General features: G+C 37.0%; 1 pseudogene; it reads right to left on the bottom strand.

Moving 5' to 3' along the window:
* Positions 1–2,813: 2,813 nt before the first annotated feature.
* LOC149571228 (universal stress protein A-like protein) lies at positions 2,814–3,375 on the bottom strand (annotated as a pseudogene).
* Between the last annotated feature and the right edge of the window lie 6,195 nt (positions 3,376–9,570).

The raw sequence follows: 9,570 nt of genomic DNA, 5'->3' as shown, positions 1-9,570 counted from the left end.
TCAATTCGTCCAACTTGGCAAAGATGCCAATCCATAAAGATGTGGATCAACAAATACAACAAAGCATAGAGATGCCAATCTAGCATCTCTGACAGCTACACAGACACTAGTTTTCTCGCCAATGGATGCTAGAGTGTCATCTTCAGAGATGACAACATAGAGATCGTCGTCTCTGACCTCATATCCCAACCTAATTTTTTCCCTTTTGGCATCTACACAGATGATAGGATGAACCCTATTGTCCTTGAAGATGACAGGAAAAATCCTATCGTCTCCGTAGTGCCTAAAACCCAATTTTGTCATCCACGAAGATGACAGAGCAAAGAATTGTTGTCTCTACCCTGATCCCATTTTTACCCTATTTAATGCACAATAAATGGTACAATTAAATGTGTAATAAAAAAATTGACAAGTAGAGATGGTCGACTTACTAGTGGACCCATGTCGGTCGACCTCTAGTGCTCCCGGACGCACTCTCCAAGCTGTAGTCTCCCGATTGGATCCATCCTTCACTCTGATTCTATGCTCTCTAGGTGTGCAAATGACTCTTCCATGTGCCCCTTGGAAACTTATATAGGCCCTCCAAGGTCCCCTTTTAAGCTTGTACCCTTTCCTTGACCATGTCAACCCCTATTTATCCCCAAGTCATGCAACATGTTCATCTAGGCCTTTTTCCTACCATTTCTTTTTTTTTTAAAAGTCTTTTTCACAAAAAATTGTGCAAAATATATTTTTTGCTCTATTTTCATGAGGGGGGCACCCTCCTCCCTTGTCGTCACTATGACATAACTCCTAGGACTCCTATCCTCTTTGGGGCAACCTATATTTTCTTTTCTTTAATATAATGTTATTACGACACCACATCAAAGAGAGGCAAACTGTAAATGCTTAAAATCATCCCAAACGCTACATTGATTCATTTAATATTTCCTTTCACATTATAATTATTTATTTATTAATGAATTATATTTTTCATATTTTGCTACTTATTTAGTTAAATTTATTTAATTAAATAAGTTCATTTCCCTAATGTATTTGAATTTAATTTGAATACTTCATCTCTAATGTATTAAATTTATTTAATGCATAGTGCTCCATAAATCTCCTTTTAAATAAATTTTAATTTATTTAATTCCCTCCACTTTATTAAATTCTTTAATCCTATGATTAAGTTAAATCTTATTTAATTTAATCTTAATCCCGTCCTAAAACTTAGTCTACATTCATCACTCTCATCCTTCTAAGCCTACCCACTACTTAATCCCATTTTATTATCCTAAACCTCTTTTAATCACCTCTTTAGCAACTAAGTGGTTGCTCACACATGTGTGAGCAACACAAGGCTCAAAGAGCCTCCTTCCATTAAACTCTTCAAAAAGGTACTCTTACAACTTTGTCCCCAACTCCTTTCCCCAAGGTTGCTCAGACATGTGTGAGCACACCTTGAGCCTCTCAACCATAAAGGCTCTTTTTGACTTTTGCATGGTTTTTTATTTTAGCCAATGTTTCTCCCTTGTGGCACCTATGTGGATGCCACATAGATGCCACCTCCCCAAGGCCTCTCTGAAACCTATAAATAAAGCCCTTGTCTTAAGCATTTCTCATCTCCCTCATTTTGCATTGTTATCATACTAGTATAGTTCTAGAGCTTTTAGAGATTTTATGCATTGTTACTAACCTTTGGTAGTTTCTAGTTCATTTGCATTTGCATTGTTAACTTAGTTTATTTCTTCCATCCACATTCACCTTCCTTGAGTGTTTTGAACAAGGTTGTATCCATAGCCAGTTTGAAACACTCTCTTCATATCTAGTTAGTTCACATACTTTGCATTTCATTTTTTAACATATTGGGATTTAATAGTTGTGTTTGGGAGAGCACATCCACATCCCTCCAATCTAAAGCATACTAACAATGCCTCTTATGGGTGCCCTTTGTTGAGTTGCTTTGAGGTTGCATGAGGACATTTATCTTCAGTTGTATTGAGCCGTAAAGCTCAAACATACTGTTAGTTATACTTTTCTTTCTTTTGGATATTTGATATATATGTGCAACTAACATTTTCTTGTTTACGTGTGCCCCTGACAAGTTAAGTTTTCTTGCATATAGTTGTAACAATTTTGGATATTTTATTGTGGACTGCTAATATGCAAGAGGAGAAGAAATATTTATTTCTAGATTTTTTTAATTCTTCAAATGTAGCTTATTTTCACCTTCTAATATCTAATATTTTCTTGTCATATTCTTCTTTGTTAAGTCATTTGAATATAAACAAAATAAAATGATTTAATCAAATTATATTTGCTATTACAATCAAGAACAATTATTTTAGTATTTTTTCTTTAAGTTAAAGAGTCAATTTAAAAAACTTATGAGTAAAAGACTTTTTCCCAAATATCATTTATCTTTCCACTAGTCCACAACCAAATTACCTTTACAATAGTCCTAAACCAAATACTATTCCATTCAATTAATAATCTAGATGTTAGATATATCTTGTAATTTAAAAAAAAATACATTTTGCACAATCATACATTGTACTAAAAAAAGAAATAATTTACATTATTCAATTCTTTTGACTCCAATTGTAACTTAAAAATTTGCAATATATTTGTTTCCTAAATAATCCAAATATCCATGAACTATACATAAATTGAACAATACAAATTTACAAAGAAGAAAGAGCCTTGGTAACAGTCTGTTACAAAGACAATTCCATATAGCTATAGGAAACACACAAATTTGATTCACAAAATCATTGGAGCTATTCAACTCTAATCCTGGACAAACTTTTGCTTGAAAAAAATCCTTTCAATCAATTCTTGGGAGGCTTCACGATTAAAACAACGCACTTGGCATTGCGTGCATAGTATTTGCTTACACTTTGGGAAAAAGCCCTGCAATCAAACAACCCAATAATCAAAACTCCGTACATTGACAGGCAAAATAGTCAACGAAATGCTCAAATTATAACAACAATCTCAGACCTCTTAATGGTGTCATAGCCCTGGCTTCCCATCACTTATAAATCTGGTTCAACCTTCTCTGCTTCTTCACAAATTACATCCCTTGAATCCCCAACAATAACTCTAGTCTCCGCAAGCACCTGAAAAAGAAAAACCCAAAAGTTCATTTGAAATTTGTATTCAAAATCAGAGGATAAGTAGATAGGGTATAAAAGAAGTGGCATGACCTCTGCCATCTATAGTTGTATAAATCCTGGGGAGGGGTTGAGAGTGGAGGAGAATAAGAGTGTCCTTCGTGTTTCCAATGAAGAGGAAATCAAGGGCCCAAGAGAGAGCATGCATGCTATCCTCGCCCTCATTAGCGGCTACCATGATTTTCCTCTGTTTACTACCATCCACCACTTCTGTCATTTTTTCAACCCAATCAAATAGCTCAATATGTATCTCTTGTTTTTGGTTTTGATGTGTGATTGGAAGAGGATTTTATATAGGTAAGTTATGTCGTGAAGTGGTAGGCCACCAAATATGAGAGAGCGCCCACAGGGTTATGGAAACTGTTTGATCTTTAAATGACAATGGCGGTCGAACTGGCATGATTCTGGTGGGCCTTTGCCCTCCTTCATTTTGAGAGATAAGCGTCTTCTGCATTTTGGACGTGTCCTAAGTTGAAATTGCCAGATCTTATATGAACTCAAGAATATAATCATTTTTTGAATCTCTTTTGACACTTGCAATTGTAGGGCATTTGGATGGCTAGACAATACCTACTTAATCTCTTGTTAAAAGAAGAAAATGAAGAGGGTATGCATGATTTCTAGTTAAGAATTTGTTCATTTGATCTCACCACTTTGATGTCAAAGTTGCCTCCAATTTTTGAAATAAATTCTTGTTCTATGTTCTATTTTCTTTTTGTTAGGCGTAGTTTTGCCTTTTGCTTTGTATTTGATGTGGAGCTCCCTAGTTTGATGTGGAGCTCCCTAGTTCTTTGTGGATGTTGGGTTGTCAAAATGATTGCAGGATAATGCATGTCCACAGTTAAATCCAACTAACTTAAAAAAATTTGCATTGAATATTTTCATGATCTATAACATGCATGGAAACAAGAAAATATGTGAATTACATTTATTAGACTTAGTAAGCATCCTTCTAACTCATGGATTCAAGCTTGTGATATCACCTTATAATTTACCAAAGGTTTACTTCCGAAAATAGAGTAGCATAAGGATGACTTACTTGTGTTGGTGATGTAAGTCGTGAACCCAAAATTTCTAAGGTTGGATAGTATCCCAAGTGCTAGGAGTGTCAAATCTAGGAAGAGTATCACAAAACTAATAAGTAGACTAGAAACTTCAAATTGCATGTTGAGGTGAATAAGACCTCCTTCACCTCTAATTTTAAATACCAAACTAGGTTTTTGCAAGGCAATAAAGAAATTGATAATGTAAAGATTTGATAATTTCCTTACAACAAACTATATCTATTACATGGTGTATACCAATATCATAATATATTTATATGTTTGTTTAAAAATCAATGATGCACACATTTATATTAATTTTTTTTTATCATGCATAAGGTTTAATGATATTAATATAGAAATCCCACAATTTTGCATCACTTATACCTAGAAGCAAGAAATTAGTACAACATGGTTGAAAATTTGGTTAAGATTGAACCAATGTGTTTATGTATTCAAGTGATGAGAGATGAAGTTTACAACAAACCATTGCCAATTAAGATGATATATCTTAGATGTAGAAGTTGTGAAAGCCAACTTCATAGATTGCCAAGAACACCTACATGCAAATAACTTGTACTGAACAGAAACCAGAAAAAGAAAAAGCAAAGTTTGGAAAATCTCAATGGTGTGAGAGTGAAATTGTATTCCAAGTTATGAAAACAAAAAGTGCAAAATTTCAACCTTAAAGGTGAACAAATCCCTAAAGGGAAAGAAAACCTAGGTTTGCACATTAAAATTAATATAAAATATCAATTATATGCACCTAAGAGAAAGCTTAAGTAGACTAGAGTAATACATGACTTGATTAATTAAATCAACACAATCTAATTAATAAGTGTAAATAAATAACTACTCTAACACCCCCTTAAGAAGCTCAAGAGGTAAGCTAAGCTAGCAAAGCTATGAAAGAAGGAAAATGGGTCCTAGAAACAAGGCCTGATCAGGTACCCAAAACAAGGAAATCTCTATAAAATAGAGACAAAGGAGAAAACCTAGTGGGAAAAACCCCTCTCCAAAAAGAGAGAGAACAAACATGCTAAAAAAACATGAAGGAAGGAAGGCCTCAACAAGACCCCCCATGGACAACTTTTATAACCCCAAGCATAGACCGCAACTGAAGATAGTGAGGTGATGCAAATGAATTGGTGAAGATGTTAGCAACCTAGGCATCAGTGGAAATATACTCTAAAGAGAGAACACCATCCTAGATTAGCTGACAGATGAAATGTATATGAAGCTCAATGTGTTTAATGCACTAATGCTCCACTGGGTTATGAAAAATATGAATAACACTTTGATTATCGCACCATGAAATAGTGGGATGATTAGGAGGAAAACCAAACTCAGTCATCAACTATTGAAGCCATAAAATCTCCTGACTAGCAAGCACTATTTCTCTATACTCAGCCTCTATAGATGAAAGTGCGTGAGCATGTTTCTTCTTGCATGACCATGTGATAGGACCAAAGCCGAGACAAAAAACAAAGCCATAAGTAGACTTCCGATCATCAACATCACGACCCAATTTGAGTCTGTGTAGCCAAAAATGTGAGGAGTCCTTGATGTGTAATGAATGCTATACATAAGGGTGCCCTGAATGTATCTCAAAATATGCTTGGTATCTTGCCAATGACTCTCATGAAGCTCATGTCAAAATTGAGAGACAAGACCAACTGCAAAGGAGAGATCAGGATGAGTGTGAGTTAGGTACAACAAACTACCAACTAACTACTGGTACAATGTGCAATCCACTGAAGGCAAAGTGCAAGAGGTAGACAAAGTAACACCTAATTGAAAAGGTGTGGGAGCAGGCTTGCAATCAATCATGTCAAAGCATCAAAGCATGTCAAGAGCATACTTTGCTAGTAAACAAAGATTCCAGTAGAGGACTGAACAATTTGTAGACCAAGAGACTAAGATCAATCATCTCAAATTGTTCCATCAATGCTCGCATGAGCTACTCATGAGAAGAAGGTCATCAACATATAGCACAAGGATCAAAACCTCAGCCTCAAAATGTTGAATGTAGACTGTAGGATCAGAATAGCAGTGTGTGAAGGTTGTAGAAAGTAGAAAGGAGTCCATCTTCTCATACCAAGCTCGAGAGGCCTGTTTGAGACCATACAATGAGCATCAAAGCCTGCAAACCAAGGAGGAATCTTATACAAATCCCTGAGGCTGCTCCATGTAAATCTCCTCAATAAGATAATCATGGAAGAATGCACTCTTCCAATTCATCTAAAAAATGGGCCATCCCTGTGAAGCTGCGAGGGCTAAGACAAGGTGAATAAAGTTCATCTTGGTGACAAGGGAAAATGTCTCAGTATAAATAATACCCTCAAACTATGAAAAGCCCTTCGCAACAGGACATGCCTTGTGCTTATGAATAGAACCATCAGCAACAAACTTAGTACAATACAACCATTTGCATTGCACTAACTTTCTCCCCTTAGGAAGAGAACAAATATCCAAGTACGATTCTTCATCAAAGAAGAATACTCCTCCTCTATTGTACTGTCCCACTCAGAATGTCATATCAGTGATACAAATGTCTGAGGATCATCACAAATAGCATGACTGAGAAGACTAGAACTGGCAGTGTGAGATTGGGTGCAACGGGAAGTGGAAGGGTCACCAGCTAAAGATCTTGGAGCCTCAACTGTACCTCGAGCCCGTTTAGGCATCTAGGGAGGATTCTATGGTAGAGGTAAATGGGGATCACCAAGATCATCATTCGAAATAGAGACTAGAAAGGATGAGGGAGTAGTGGTAAGTGATGTAGACTCTAGCGATAGGGTATCTACTGCAGGAAGGCGCTCATCAAACTAGACATCCCATTGAAATAGGACCTCTCTAGAATTAGGATCAAACAACCTATAGGCCTTAACATCCTCATAGTAGCCAACAAAAATGAGGTGCCAGCTCTTCTGCTCCATTGCTCTCCTCTGAGCATTAGGTACAAATGTCCATGCTTCACTACCACAAACTTAGAATAAAGATACATCAGGCTTGACATGAGACCAAGTATCCACAATCAACTCAGAATCAAGTAAGTCCCAAATAACCACATCGTGTGGTGAGAACTCAACTATCTTACCAGAGCCAGAGTGACAAATCTAATATATAGACAATAAGTTCATCGAGATGTCAGGGACAAAAAGAACATCCTAAAAATAACCCTTAGCTAATGCAACAGAACCAGAACCCATGACTAAAAGATGTGATGAGTTTCTAACAGCAATTTGTGAAGTAGCACAAGGAGCAAGTGAGTTGACCAATTTTTAAGTGTTTGTCATATGGTGAGAGGCACCAAAATGAAGAATCCAGGTAGGCCTAGAAGTCATAGCTCGAGCAGTAAGAGCGTGACCTTTCCTTGCAGCTGGAATGAAAACTTAGGAGCTAAAACATGATTGTCCTACATGGCTTCATCTAAAACCTCCAAATGTTTCCAACACCTAGAAACGGGATGGCCATCCTTTCCACAAAAACTATAGGTCTCAGCTGATTTCTTTTTAGTCTTGGAGGTAGACTCAGTAGACTTCGAAGAAAAATTACCCTTGGAAGGGTTAGCTAGAGGTTTGGAATCAATTTTTGGTGTATCTTTCTTTGGTTTGGCTTTCTTTTTTTGGTTTCCCCTAAGAAGTCTAAGCAACCAATGCATGGTTGGAAGAGCCAGAGGCATCCACCTGTTGGATCTTTGCTTATTCCCATGTCAATCGATCACAAAATGTCTCAAAAGAAGGCATCTGATGTCTATTAGCCAAGGCATCCATAGTGGAGAAGAAAGTGGAAGAAAAGATCTCATACTTTCCTTGCAAGTTTGAGAGTATCAAAAAAAAATACACTCATGATCTGTTTTGTTTTTCCCAAATCCTTGCAAAACTATATGCAGAGATTTGAACTTCATCAAGAAGTCCTCAATGGTGGGGAAGCTGGTAGGTGTCAAAGATGTCAACTCTACATCAAGTTGTAGTGCCCAAAACTCATTCACTATGCCAAACAAGTTGTGAAACTTGGTCCAAATAGCTCGACGAGTGGTCAAACCATCCAGGTGAAACAGTAGAGTATCAGAGATGTTTAGTGCAATCAATCCCGTGGCTTCATCCATTTTGTTCCTATGCTAAAGAAACTCAAAAGCGCACTACAGGACAGGGTGATTCTCATCCAGACATGACCATAAGCCATGTGACATAAGAAGCCAAGTCATGTGTGCTTTCCAATTGTGATAGTTGTGTGGCGTTAGTCGAACCATAGAGGGGTCTTACATTCAAAGAAGAAGACATAAGGAAAAGGGTTAATTCTAAAGTAAATTACAGAAAAAAAAATTCTCCCCCCCCCCCCCCACAACAAAGATAAAAATATCCCTCAAAAACCAAAGAAACAACTATTGGAAGCACAAAAATTGAGAAAAAAACCTGGACGCTGGATGTAGACAGGGAGGAAACTAAAGCCTCTACTTTAATGCTAAAAATAGGAGCTCAAATGGACTTGAAATGAAATGAAACTAGCATCATTATCTCTATCCTAAAACCAACTTTTTTGCACTTCTTTTAGATCGAAAAAAGACCTCCATATGCTCAAGTTATGGCCAAAAAACCAACTATTGCTCCAAATCAAGCTCTCTAGAAAACTATAGTCACTGGAAAAAATTTGACAGTCTTACGACCACCAACTACCCATCGCTAGTAAATTTGGCTACTGGGAAAAATTTAGCTGCCAAGAAATGGTGTCAGTAGTTAAAAAGTGATGTCATCTTGCCAAAAAATGATGTCAGCAGGGAGTCGAGAAGATGATGTAAGTATAACTGAGAATGATGTTAGTGGGTGATTTGATGATGTTAGTCATTGATTTGATGATGTTAGTCATTGATTTGATGATATCAATGGCCATGGACTATGGAGCTCCACGACGACGATGGCAGGACGGGGTAGTGGTGGGGTGTGGGTAGCACCACAACTGCACAACTGGTGGTTGAGGTGCTATGGCTGGGCGCAGGCGACGCTTCAGTGGTGGCAGAGTGGTCGAAGGATGGTCGTTGGGTGGAGCGGCTCAGATAGCCAAAAATTGTATATTTTTATTTTTATTTTTATATGATTTTTTACTATATTAGGCCTTTTGAGTGCGATAGCAACGTCTGTTTTGGCCCAAAGTGAGTTAAAAAAATGCCCTCCTCCTGATTGAAGGGAAAAATCTTGAAAAAGTTGGGGTTTCTATCTTTGAATTGTGGCTTCAAAAATCTTCAAACTAGGAAGCAACAATGACACTTTGATACCATGTAGAAGTTGTGAAAACCAACTTCACAGATCACCAAGAACACCTGCATGCAAATAACCTGTACTAAAGAGAAACTAGAAAAGGAAAAAGCA

Source organism: Cupressus sempervirens, chromosome 2 (assembly GCF_028749045.1).
Source record: "Cupressus sempervirens isolate cs-2001-9-10 chromosome 2, ASM2874904v1, whole genome shotgun sequence".
Taxonomy (NCBI): domain Eukaryota; kingdom Viridiplantae; phylum Streptophyta; class Pinopsida; order Cupressales; family Cupressaceae; genus Cupressus; species Cupressus sempervirens.
This window is presented reverse-complemented; position numbering and strand designations above follow the sequence as displayed.